We start from the raw sequence: 12,886 nt of genomic DNA on the forward strand, positions 1-12,886 counted from the left end.
ACCAGAGAAACCCTCCCCTAAGGTGTTCTTTCTACCCCACCTAACCTAACCTTTCCTCTATGTCCCATTTTTATTATGTCCAGCACCGCCAACGTCGCATCCACTAATTAATAACTGTTTCCATATACCGATAACTGCACTCCATCCTCTCGAAAACGAAAATCCTCAAATGTCACTTCCCCGTGATCCAGCACTTGCGCCCCTGCCGCACTACAAACTTCCCTGTCTACCTGTTAAGCTTCTTCCTAGACCCTCCCATTCACTGCCCCTTCATTCACCGCCCCCACTCCAAACCCTCCTCAGCAACCACTTTGTCCAGACCACCTTACCTTGAGCCTCTCCCAACACCCTCCTTGACCCCTCACCTGCCTCCCTTCGCCCCCTGGATGCTCTTCTGGAGATCTCCTTTCTGCTCCTACTGACCCCTTTATCCGAAACCGCCCCTCTACCGGCCGCAGGGCTGCTTGTCACCACTGCCGCGAGGGGACCGTCTGCCACCGCTCTCCGCTGTGTCCTCCCCCCACCGACCCCCTTCTCCACCGTAACCTCACCCACCGCCCCCCTCAAGCTGGGCTTTGGTTGCCCTGCTGATAATATCCAAGGCCTTCCTCAGAGCCTGGGCATCAACCCAACCCATTTACTTTGACCCCTACCCTGGCATCTTGCTGCACCAGCTCAGCTTCACTGTGTGCCACCACCCCTATTTGCTCCCAAAATATACACAGGCCCCCGAGCAAGATGCCTCCCCACTCGACTGCCCTAAAAAGAGTCTGGGGGGTGCACACTTCTAATTGAAACCAAAATATGCCCCCCCCTGTGACTCAATGGAAACCCCTAAAATACCCAAATAGCTCAATATTATATGCTGTATTATTTCCTATTCTGCATATTTTTTTATTTGTTTTGTGCTGCCTGCCACTCAGAGAGTACAATGACTGCTCACGCATCCCTGTACCACTCTCTGAATGTGCTCTGCATGCACTGCAGTGTACCTGAGATCGGACCTGTGCTCTCTAAAGCTACATTCCCTACTGTTAGCGTGCCGGCCCTCTGAAGGCTGCAGCACTGCCCCCTGGCTGCTGCGGCGGGCACCGCACTCTCCCCGCGGAGCTGTGACAGCACAGCAGCCTGTGCGGCCGGTCTAAAGGACGTGCAGGGGAAACCTTTTTCTCTGTGCACTGAAGTGCTCTCAATTCCCTCCCGACCCGCCCACCCCTGCCGGCACCGACTATCCTTGCTCCAGACACAGCCGGATAGGGCTGTGCGGGCGGACCTGCCCCCCACACAACACAAGACCCAGGTACCACAGACGTCCTCCTCACTCCCTCTGACGGCAACACACAAAACCACGGACCCCGCTCCCACCCGCCCAAGCTGTATGCCGCGCCCAGCGGGAGGCGCAAACGGTAAGTGGGGGGTACTTTATTTACAGAACCCCCGGCTAATTAAAATGTACCTTTACCAGTATAAACCTACTGCTACCAACACAATACCTCGCCAATTCACCAACTAACTGCCTCCTTCCGCAACTATCTCTGCCTGACCAGACCCACGCAGGGAAGGCTCGGGAGCCGTGACCTAGGACAAACTCTCGTCTCAACTGTCGCTTGCTCACGAACCATCCCTGCCCCCTATATACTCCCTGAGGCGCTCTGCATGCAGGCGGCCTGTACAGCGCCCAAAATGACCCCACGGGGAAACGCTTTGCATTCACCGGGGCCCCCCCTTTCCTAGCTACGTAGATTTCATGCTTTATGAGAGGAAATGATCTTTGACGTGTTTACGAAATTTGCTCCATTTTTTTTTTACAGCGACCACATGGAATGGCCTACCTAACGAAGCAGGGGGAGGGCACACAGCCACGTGCCATACAGACCTCTGCAGGAAGGGCAGCGAGTTTGGCATGTGACCATTTACCGAAGTTTGGGAGTTTCCTGCGGCAGCCTACTAAAACACGACCTCATGGTAGGAGACGTTTTAACCCAAAGGTAATTTTCTTGTCGCCTGATAATTGTAGATTTTGAAAGGTGAAATGCATATTCCTGAGTGCACTAAGGAGTTTATTTCACACCTCAGAACCGTATTTTCCTGTGCCACGCTGTCCTTCCTCTTTATTAACACGCCCTACCTCTACCCATCCCACCGCCATCTCGCTCTCTCTCCTTCCTTCTCGCTGTCTTTCCCTCTTCTTGCCTCCTCAACTTGCTCTTTGACCTCTCCCATAATTTTCTTATGTATGTCTGCTCAGTCCAACTTGATGTGTCCTTTTTCTAGTTTGCTTGAGGTTTATGGTGTTGGAGAATGCTGGAGAGTTAAATTGCTGGAGGGTGGCACTCTGTAAACATGAAGGTGTTGGAGCAAGGCATTCGACGTGTAAGGTGTTGGAGGGTGAGATTGGGTGCCAGACATTTAAAGCTGTTGACGAAGGGCCCTTGGCGATTCACAGTGGGTGGTGGAGTACCTGTGGTGAAAATGGTTGGGGGATATTCAGCCTCTGGGTGACTGATGGGCTTGGTTTCCTTTGCAAGGGCTCAAAGTGCACTGTTGACAAGAAAATCCCTGTGCATATTGTCCAAGTGTAAAAGTGTGAAGTGGTGCATCCTCTGATTGTCTTCTGGTTGGACTTTATTGGTCAGTTGCTGTTTCCAGTCTATGGCCAGACACTTGGCAGACACTGGATGTCGAGATGAGTCTATTTACAGTTTAGCCGGAGTGATGTACAACAGTCCAGGTTGTTGTGTTGGATGTCTGCTTACATTCACAGTAATGTGGTAATATAGCCCTTTACACACTGATATTAATGCTACATATGGTGATCCATTATTGTATGAAATGTATATAATATTACAGTGATATAACACTATTTTCTTAGTGTATTGAGGGACAATGCTATGTGATAGCCCTTCCTGTGTTGTCAAGGGGTGAAAGGTCGTGTGTCATCACTTCATGTGATATCACTTGGGAGCAGGGTAAAATGATGTCACTTCAGCAGGTATTTTGGTGAAATGTATTTATTCATTTATTTATTGCTTGCTTGTTAGGTGCATATACAATAAGAATATACTGGGGGCCATTACAAGGTGGGCGGTAAGGGATACCGGGCACCAGTAAGGAGACCGTTGCCCGTAATCCCTTACCGCCCTATTCCAAGGTCCCTTGGCGGGGACCGTAAGGAACGTGTGGTCTGACCACAAGTCCCTTACGGGTCCCGCTAAGGGACCAGGGCGCTAATAATGGGCTTGCAAGTTGCGAGCCCGTTATTAGCGCACTCCCCATTCCCATTGAGCCCTATGGGGGCTCAAATGGGAATGGGGAATGGCATGTTCAATCGGGATTTACCGGTCCCACCATGGTCGGACTACACCGGTAAGTCCCCATTGAACTACACCGGTGCCAGACCCATTATTGGTGGGAGACATGGCGCAAATAGCGGCATGACTACCACCAATCTCGGAATGAGGCCCACTGTTTCAAAGCCTCCATGACGTCAATGCGTGCCATATCTGTAGGTGTAGCAAGTGAGTCCATATCTTTTGATAAGTTTGATGAGTCGGGTAATGTAGATGCTGAAGAGTTGAAGAGTAGTGGCAAGAAGGATGTACCTTGAGGTAGAATCCCCCAGGTTGGTGTGTGTTGTGCTGAGCTGAAGGCTGTAGCCAGGTTGTGTCCATTATTTATGTTAGGAAGGACTTTATCCATAGCAAAGTCGTGTTCCTGATCCCTATTTCTTGGAGTCTTTTGTTGAGGGTTTAGTGTTGGACTGTGTTGAAGGATGCTGAAAGGTTCAGTAGAATTATTTTTGAGGTGATGTTGGAGTTGGAGTTAGTTTTTAGGTCGTCCCAGATGAATAGTAGTGCTGATTAAATTCCTCTCATGGCTCTGAAACAGATTTGTGCCCGGTCCAGTGTCAGGATGCTTTCTACATGTTTCAGGATTTGCTCGTATAAGTAGGTTTCTAGGAGTTTCGCCAAGTAAAGGATGTTTGGAATAAGCAGGCAGTTGGTTAAGTCTTCTGTGTTTCCCAAGGCTATTTGAGGAGTGGATTAATGTGTACCGCTTTGAAACTCTGTGGTACGGCTCAAGTTGTCAGCAAATGGTTCATGAGGTTCCGGAAGTATTCTGCAGGTGTCTCTTGGGTGATGTCTGATGGGAAAGGGTCTACTGGCAATCCAGCTTTGTTTGTGTGCTTCTCTACGTTAGGACATTTTTTTTAAATTGGTGTGAAGTCGTTAAGTGTTGAGGATGTTTCTGGAGTTTGTTGGTTGGTTGAGTTGTTGCTTGTGTTTTTGGGCATCTACAAAAACCTTTTCTATACAAAAATAGAAAAGTATTCATTTTATTTTCATCAAATTGCAAATACCATAGTAAAAATACATACATACAACTATAACTACATATTACAATTAACTTGAGTCAATGGTAACAATTACCAAAGATTAGATCAAACATTACAAATATCAAAAAACAAATTGGTGTCTTGTGGTTAGTAGGTGATGTGGTATAACCATATCTAACACATCTGCTTTTTAGAATACATAGAATCTCTTATTAAGGTTCTGTAATGAAAAGGATTGTGTGTATGATATAATGCTGTAGGTTATACAGCCTTGGGAGAGTACTATTGTTGGCAGGTGTGCTGGTGAGGTAGGGGTAACCAGTTGCCTTGTTGCGATATAGCTTTTAGGTTCCATCACCACTCGCAATTGGTCATCCTGACAAAAAAACATTGGGAAGTGCACATTTTGAACACAAGGACATGTGCGATACGTTCTTTTCTTGGTTGATTGTCCTCGTTGTTTGACATCACAGCCAGCAATATTTAAGTAGCATTTTTCTAGACTGTCCAAACTAGCTGTTTGTAATTTGTTGATTAGAGGATAATATCAATGCCACAGGGATCACAGGGCTTAAGGTGTCTCGGGGCTAAAGATGTCACAGGGGAGTAGTGTGGGAGGATGTAATGCAAGGGGGTGCCATATCACAGAGGTGCATTAGGCAGTGGTGCAGTATCGCAGGGATACAATACCTCACGAGTATACCTCAGGGGGAAGAATATTGTAGGGGCAAAGTATTGCAGGGGCAAAATATTTCAGGGTCAGAGTATCGCAGGAGCACAACATTTACTGGGCGTGATTATACCTGGGGATAGTGTTGCTGTGCATAAAATCAGTGGACATAATCTCAGCAACACGATATGGCAGGGGCACAGTAACAACAGCAGGCAAGTCTCACTGGAGTATAGTATCCTCAAGGCAGGGCTGCTCCTGTGATCAACTATGGTGTGGCGTGCCAGACTAAAAGTGACAGACTATATCATTGGTGGTGGATTATAGTGGGAGAGTATTGCATAAGAATATTATCAGCAAACCATCACAGTGGCAAACTCTGACAATGGCAATAACTTCACAGTGGTAAAACCTCACATAGGCAAAATCTCCCAGTGGCAAAATTCCACAGTGGAAAAATGTCTCAGTGGCAGTATCTTGCAGAGGTAAAATCACTCAATAGCATGAACACACAAAGGCAAGGTCTCACTGTGTTAAAATCTCAGTGTGGTAGAAGTCTCACAGTGGTTGGATCTGACAATGGCATGATCGGACAGTGGCAAAGTCTCAAAGTGGCAAAACCTCACAGTGCAAAATCTAACAGAGGAAAAATCCCACAGCTGTAAAATCTAACAATTGTAACATCTAACAATGAAAAATCTCACAGTGAGAAAATCTCAGTGGCAGAATCTCAAAGTGGCAAGACCTGACATGGCAAGACCTGACAGTGGTAAGACCTCAGTTGGTAAACCCTCACAGTGGCAAAACCTCACACAATGGTAAATTCTCACAGTGCTAAAGACTCTCAGTGGTAAGATCTCACAGTGTTAGGATTTCACACTGGTAAAGTCTCACAGTGACCACATTTCTCAATACCAACACTCTCACAGTGGCAAAATCTCACAATGGTAAAATCAAGCAGTGGTAAAATCTCAGAATCTCAGTGTGTTAGAAGTTTCACAATGGTCGAATCTCACAGTGGGAGAATCTCAGTGGCAGAATCCCACAGTAGCAAGACCTCACTGCATTAAAAACTCACAGTGGCAAAGCCTCACAGTGGCAGGACCTTACATTGGCAAAATATTTCAGTGGCAAAGTCTCACAGTGGCAAGATCTCACATTGAAAAGATCTCACACTGGTAAAGTCTCACAGTGGTAAAGTCTCACAGTGGACATATTTCTCAGTAGTAAAACATCTCAGTGGCAATATCTTGCAATGGTAAATTCTTGCAGTGGTAAAATTGTATGGTGGCAAAAACACACTGGCATGAATTCACAATGGCTAGGCCTGATAGTGTTAAAATATCAGTGTTGTACAATTTAAAAATGGCAAAATCTCACAGTGGCAAAATCTCGGACTTGCAACATCTCAAAGTTGCAGAATCTCATATGGGCAACATTTCTCATTTGAAAAAAAAACTCACATTGGCACCATATCACCGCGTCAAAAACCCCACAATGGCAAAATTCCACAGTGCAAGAGTCACAGTGGCAAAGTCTCACAGCAGCAACATCACACAGTCACAAAATTTCACAATGGCAAAAACCCACAGTGGCAGAACCTCACTGTGGCAAACCCCCCAAGTGGCAAATGAGTCACAGTGGCAAAATCTCACAGTGGCAAAATCTAACAGTGCCAAAATCTCACAGTGCCAAAATCTCACAGTGGCAAGACCACACTGTGGCAAGACCACACCGTGGCAAGACCTCACAGTGGCAAAATCTTACAATGGTAAAGTCTCACAGTGACATGATCTCACAGTGGAAATATCTCAAATGCCTTATTACATAAAAAAACTGCCAACATCCAAAACATATAAAAGAAAATATTACTTTTGTACAATGTTTACGACGGAGGCATAACACACCCACAAAAAGGCATATAAAGAAGACACCATTAAAATCGAACACAAAGGTACACATATAGGGTACACATATAGGCTTTAAAGAGCATCAATTCAAGAATACAGACAGAAGAGCAGGCACCAACAATAGGTCATCTTTACTGGAACCCAAAGAGGGAAACTTAAAAGAGAACAACATACCTATGGTGGTAGTTACTACTTATACTACACTCTCTTACACAATTCAAAAACGTATCAAAAGAACTGGCCCATTCTGAACACGAGTAACTCCAATTTTCCTACAAAATGAGCACAAGCATTCGTGATTTAGTAATCAAACATAACAAGACCAATAAAAGACAAGCACAAGAATCATCACCAAGAATTAGAGCTGGGAGCCTAGAAGGAATAAGAGCACATTTCCTGTGTGGAAAATGTGTAACGTGAAATTTTCTTTTTTTTCTTTTTTTTTAATTAAAAAGAAACAGTGTGTTTAGTTTATACAATAAACTTTTACACTACAATAAAATGAAACCAAATGCACATTATCCTGTGACAAACAGAAATATTAGATATATTGCAAACATAGCTCAGTCATATACTAGAGTTATCCATTAAACTGTCATAGGAGTAGATCCATTACCACACAAATTCCGCATTCCTATTCGAGTATAAGCTGTAACATAAGTTAAGACTGTCCTCCTTGTCACTCATAAGTCACACCATCCTAAACCTGTCAGGACCCCGTGGGTGGATTCCTTGACTTCCCAGTTCGCTCTCCAATCTTCTTCTCCCTGCAGCATTTTGTTTTTTAGTTCCACAAATATATGCGTCAGGAAGGTTGTGAGGGCAATTATTAGACTCTCATTCGTAGTCATCATGAGTCTTACCCAAAGGTTACCTGAAAGTACCCGGGAGATCGAGTGGGTAATGTCTCCCAGGAGACGGGTTATTTTGTCTTGAAATGCTGAGCATTCCAAGACCAAATGAAACAGGGATTAAATCGGAGCTAGGCCACAAGCACGGCAGCCTCACATTTCTCTACAAATCTGAAGTTTTGGCCCCACGACTTTCATTGTCAGGAGAATATTAAGACGCAATCTTAGATAAAGATCAATGTGCTTCTTGGAGGTACATTTTTGTATATAAGGTTTGAGTTCATTTGACGGGGTACAAAGGTCTTGATTGTTTTTATATAATTGCAACCTGCCAAGATCCTCATAATCAGACATTCTTTCCCACTGCTTTATTTTGTTTTTTATGACAAAGGGGCTCTCCTGGTTCTCCAGTTGTATCATAGTTGTAAAGGTCTTGCAATGTTTATAAAATTTGATTTTAATGATCAGAGACAGTTTGCATGCTTTATTTTACATAGAAGGCCAGTGACTGTTTTTCACATTCCCTTATTTGGTTAGCAGAGACAGAGATCTTTTAATGTGTTGTGCCCACCATGATGTCCAACCCAGTTCTAATCTAATTACACTGATCCGAGTAGATTTTGGAAGATTCAGCACTGTCTTTCATATTTTGATTTCTAGGCGATCTAGGAAGGACCGATCCGCAGAGTATTAATTCACATCCATTCAATGTTGCTGCCTTTACCTTAAGTTTGTATAGCTTGATTAGAGTATGCACAGAGGTTCCTATTTATTTTCATCAGACTAATCGATCGATTAAGTTTCCTCCTCCATCCTCCCCTTTTGAGTTTTAAGATGTTCCTTTGTAGAGATCAGGAAGCCTAGCTAATTTATACTGGTAACCAATGTTCCCTCTAAGCTGTGCGCATGTGCGCTTGCCCAGCTTCCTTCTGGGTGCCGCTCAGAAGAATTTTAGCAGCGCATGCAGAAAATTCTCACCTATTCAAGAAGATTTAATAAGGCACAAGACACAGCAATTAACTGAAATTTTCTTTCTCTTAAAATAAGCAACTATTCTTGATATTCTGCTAATTTGCATTACACTACTATGCACCTAAAATCCCTAGCAGCAAAATACAACACAAGTAGTAAAAACTAATATGAAAAACTGGTTCCATGAACAGAAGAATCTAACCAGGATATGCCTGCACACATTAACTAAAAACATTCCCTCCCCACCCATGACTCCTAAACCTGACTCTACCACACTTTCACCTTATGCCTCTAACTTCTGCTCGAGAGTACAGTAAGATACTGCCGGACAACCTTGACTCTTCCTCTCTTGGCTCTGTGAAAGGTTTGCAGACGTATACCTACATCCACTTGTTTTGTGTTTGTAGTAACATGAATAACCTTCACGCGCCAGAATTTCTGTTACTCATTGTGCCTAACCAAAAGCATCACCCACACTATATAGTCTAACTTTAATTTTATTGAACCCAATTTAATTGAAATGCTGAAGTTACTAAAAAACATGCACCCTACTAATTGTCCTTGGGAAATGTTCCCCTCTAAATATATATTGAAGCATCGAGAATAGGTTGCGTCGTTTCTTTGTCGGTTTGTCAGTTATTCCTTTCATACCGGCTCCATTCCTCACTCGATTAAAAATGGGGCAGTTACCCCTCTGCAAAAAAAAACGGGATTGGACCCGTTGGATGCGGCTGATTTAAGACCCATCACAAATACTTTATTTTCCCTCAAGCTCATAGACAAGGCATCTACTACACAGCTGCAATCTTATGTACTTGATACTGGTAAATTGCACGCAAAGCAATCAGGCTTCCGGAGTTTCCATGGAACCGAGACAGCATTGTTGGATTCACAAACACACATGCTTGGTCAGCTGAAACACAGCAAGTCAGGGCTGCTGATGCTGTTGGATCTATCGTCAGCCTTTGACTTGCTGGACCATAAAATCTTGCTTGCAAGGATGGCGTCTGTTGGCGGACTCTCCAATAATGCCATCACTTGGCTTAGATCTTTTCTGGAGGGCCGCAAGTCACGTGTCCATTGGGGTGACTGTGCCTCCGAGCCACACACTATAACATGTGGAGTTCCCCAAGGGGCATGTCTCTCTCTCTTGCTGTTCAACATTTACATTCTCCCCTATGTGTTGAGCTGGAATCTCTGGGGATCTTTTTTCTGTAATTACGCAGATGATTTTCAGTTGGTATTGAATATAACTGGGAACCATGATGTTGATCAACAAACTCTAGCTGTAGCCTACTATGTCATAAAACAATGGATGTCAGCAAACTGGCTCTGTTCAAATGCTGCTAAAACCGAGTTGATGCTCTTCGGCTCTCAGCATGCTCAATATGAATTAAGTCAAAAATATGACTATTTTAACATAGAAGGTATTCAAATTAAAATAGTGCAGCAAGTCAAGACCTTAGGCACTTATATGGAGGACAGTCTTGATCGTGAGGCACATGTCACAGCTATCACTACCAACACCAACTACCATTAAAGACAAGTAGCCACGCTAATATCGGTGGAAAACTTGCAAGGGCCGTGAAACTACCATGGGTGGACTATTGTAACGCCTTACTGGGAGGGGCCAATAAAGCTGATATCCAACAGTTGCAGAAGATACAAAATGCAGCTGTGCGGATCATCTTTCAGATGAAAAGCTTTGAACCCACTAGTGCTGCCAGAAAAAACTCCACTGGCTCCCGGTGGCAGCTCGCATCCAATTCAAACTGCTCACTACATGCCACAAATGTATCTTTGGAAATGCTCCTCTATATTTGAAGGAGAAGATTAACATCTATCAACCTAAGAGATGCTTAAGATCCACTGAAGGGTTCCTGTTGGCATTGCCATGGATAAAAAGATCTTGTGGTTTAGGGCGGGCTTTCCATGTTCATGGTGCTCAAGCTTGGAATGCCCTCCTACCACAGCTACGAAGGATAGAGGACCATCTTGCCTTCCGCAAACAGCTGAATACAATTCCTTTTTACTAGGATAATCACTGAGTCTCACGTATTACTCCTGTCTTTCGGCGCCTGGATGCCCGTGGGCTTTGGCGTGTTATAAGTCCAATTAACATAACATAACATAACTACCAGCTCAAATATCGGATACTGACTGTAAGTAAGCAGGCTACTTGGATGTGTAACCAAATCCCATACTTCCTCTTCTTTGTACATATGTCACGCAAGTGCTTTGAAGCGGCCCACTTGTAAGTTACCGCATTATGAAACTCAAATATTAATTTGCCCTCTAAAGAATTTGAAAAGACAAATGTGATGTTCAGCGTCTCCTACTTTAGCATGACTAACATTACCCTATAAGTAGAGAGCAACATTGCAATATCATTTACTTAGCCTACAACGGATAATGGGTATGGACTATGCCTGGGATTACTCGTCCATAGTATCATGGCACCGGATATTCAGAGTGGAGAATGCTTTTCACACAATCTGCATCATTTCCAAGTGTTCAGAGTTCCTTTGGGTATGAACCTTCACATTATATGGTAACTCGCTTCAATAGAAAAATAGTTTCACTGAGCACTTGTGTTAATCCCACACAATGATATAAAGGTGGGGTATGCTGCAAACAATCTTGTATGCACTGCAAAAGAATTGTGTACATGCAGAGTCATGACATTTTTAAAATGCACATCATATGTTGAGGCATTTAAATATACCTTGCTTGCAAAGTATTTTGGGTCTGCAAATATCCCAGTGAGTGTTTACTGCTACAATCCTTCATTTTGTACAGTGCTCTATCAACTAGTATTGGAGGCAAGCACAAGGGCTGGGGAAGGGTATGGGTGAAAGCATCACTCCTTGCAGGTGATGAACAAAGCAGCAAATTTCAAAGACCAGGTCAGACGTTTCGGCAGTACACTGAAGGAAATATGTTGGCTGTTTGCTAAAGGATAGGAAAGTCTAGTACCCATCCGGACAACGGCACCTTCTTTTTCTTTCTATGCTACACTGCTGAGGGCTTTTCAATACAACCATGAGTTCTGTGTGTGCAGTCTCCAGCATCTCCCTGCATCTTATCAAAAGAATTATAGAGGATGGATCCATAGTTGTAGAAGAAGGCACTAAATCATTCGTATCTCTGATGTATTGATGCAATTAACTTAAAAGGAATATATGTGTGGTTTTCTTCAACAGGGCTCCATAATAAACCTCAGTAAGGGTCTTGTTTAATTTTATCTAGGCTGTGGTGCGGAAGGGTGGGCAAAACTGGGGCAAAACTATACACTTTATTATGTGTCATGTCATTTCACTCCCTATGTCAGGGGGACAAGCAGGGCTCTAATCAGATGCTTCTCCCTACTTGGAGTCAAATGATTTTTCAGGGAGTAAAAAAGTCATTAGCTTTGCCAATAGGGATACTTTCTGCTTATTAAAAGATGTTCTTTCCCCATAAAATTCCCTTTGAGATCGGGCATTAATATTATTAAAGTTCCTTCCTTCCTATGCCACTGCTCTGCTGGTCACTAATTTGAAAAAATATCAGTGGATGTTTGTGGGTTGAAGCAATGATATGTTCATTGTTTCTCATTTTTGTTAGGAACATTTTTGTTTTTTAGGGAGTAAAAATGCATGGTGCATATATCTCTTATTTATAAGGCTGGTGTTATCACGGTACGACGTCCTTTCATCGCGGGATGTTTTTTCGCAGGGTTTTTTACTGCAATTCTTTTTCTAAAAAACCCATTACATTTTTTTCTTTTTTTAAAATTTATTCAGGGAACACCTGAATTTTATCAAAGTTTCCATTGCAGTTGGTTAGTCCAAGTCTAAATTTCACAGAGACCTTCCTCCGGATCTACTGATACCTCTAGGGTGATCAGACAATTCCCTCTTCTTCTTCATCCACTGGACAGGTTCCACTTCCTAAGAGGGCGTTGGTGCAGTTGTTACCGCATTGATCTGCCGGAATGTTATTTCAATTAAGTTCACCATAGCCACCGTCCATCTGGTGGTTTCTCCGGCTATTAATCTGTTCCATAGGTCGCCTTTTTGTTTCATCCATGGATTCAATATCAGAGGTAAGAGGTAGGTAGATCTGATTTGTTTGGTATTAGGACAATCTATTACAAGATGTTTCA

At 43.5% G+C, this 12,886-nt stretch overlaps 1 long non-coding RNA gene across 2 annotated transcripts in view; it reads left to right on the forward strand.

Annotated features, from left to right (window-relative positions):
* Positions 1–1,815: 1,815 nt before the first annotated feature.
* The window catches only part of LOC138526528 (uncharacterized), an 80,973-nt gene continuing 69,902 nt past the window's right edge, over positions 1,816–12,886 (forward strand). The window contains exon 1 of one of the 2 annotated variants that reach the window (XR_011283608.1): positions 1,816–1,988. This is a non-coding gene — a long non-coding RNA (uncharacterized lncRNA). The remainder of the gene's footprint in view (positions 1,989–12,886) is intronic. The other variant, XR_011283609.1, reaches the window with a different exon arrangement.

This window comes from Ambystoma mexicanum, chromosome 7p (genome assembly GCF_040938575.1).
Source record: "Ambystoma mexicanum isolate Mex_15411 chromosome 7p, UKY_AmexF1_1, whole genome shotgun sequence".
NCBI classification, from domain to species: Eukaryota; Metazoa; Chordata; class Amphibia; order Caudata; family Ambystomatidae; genus Ambystoma; species Ambystoma mexicanum.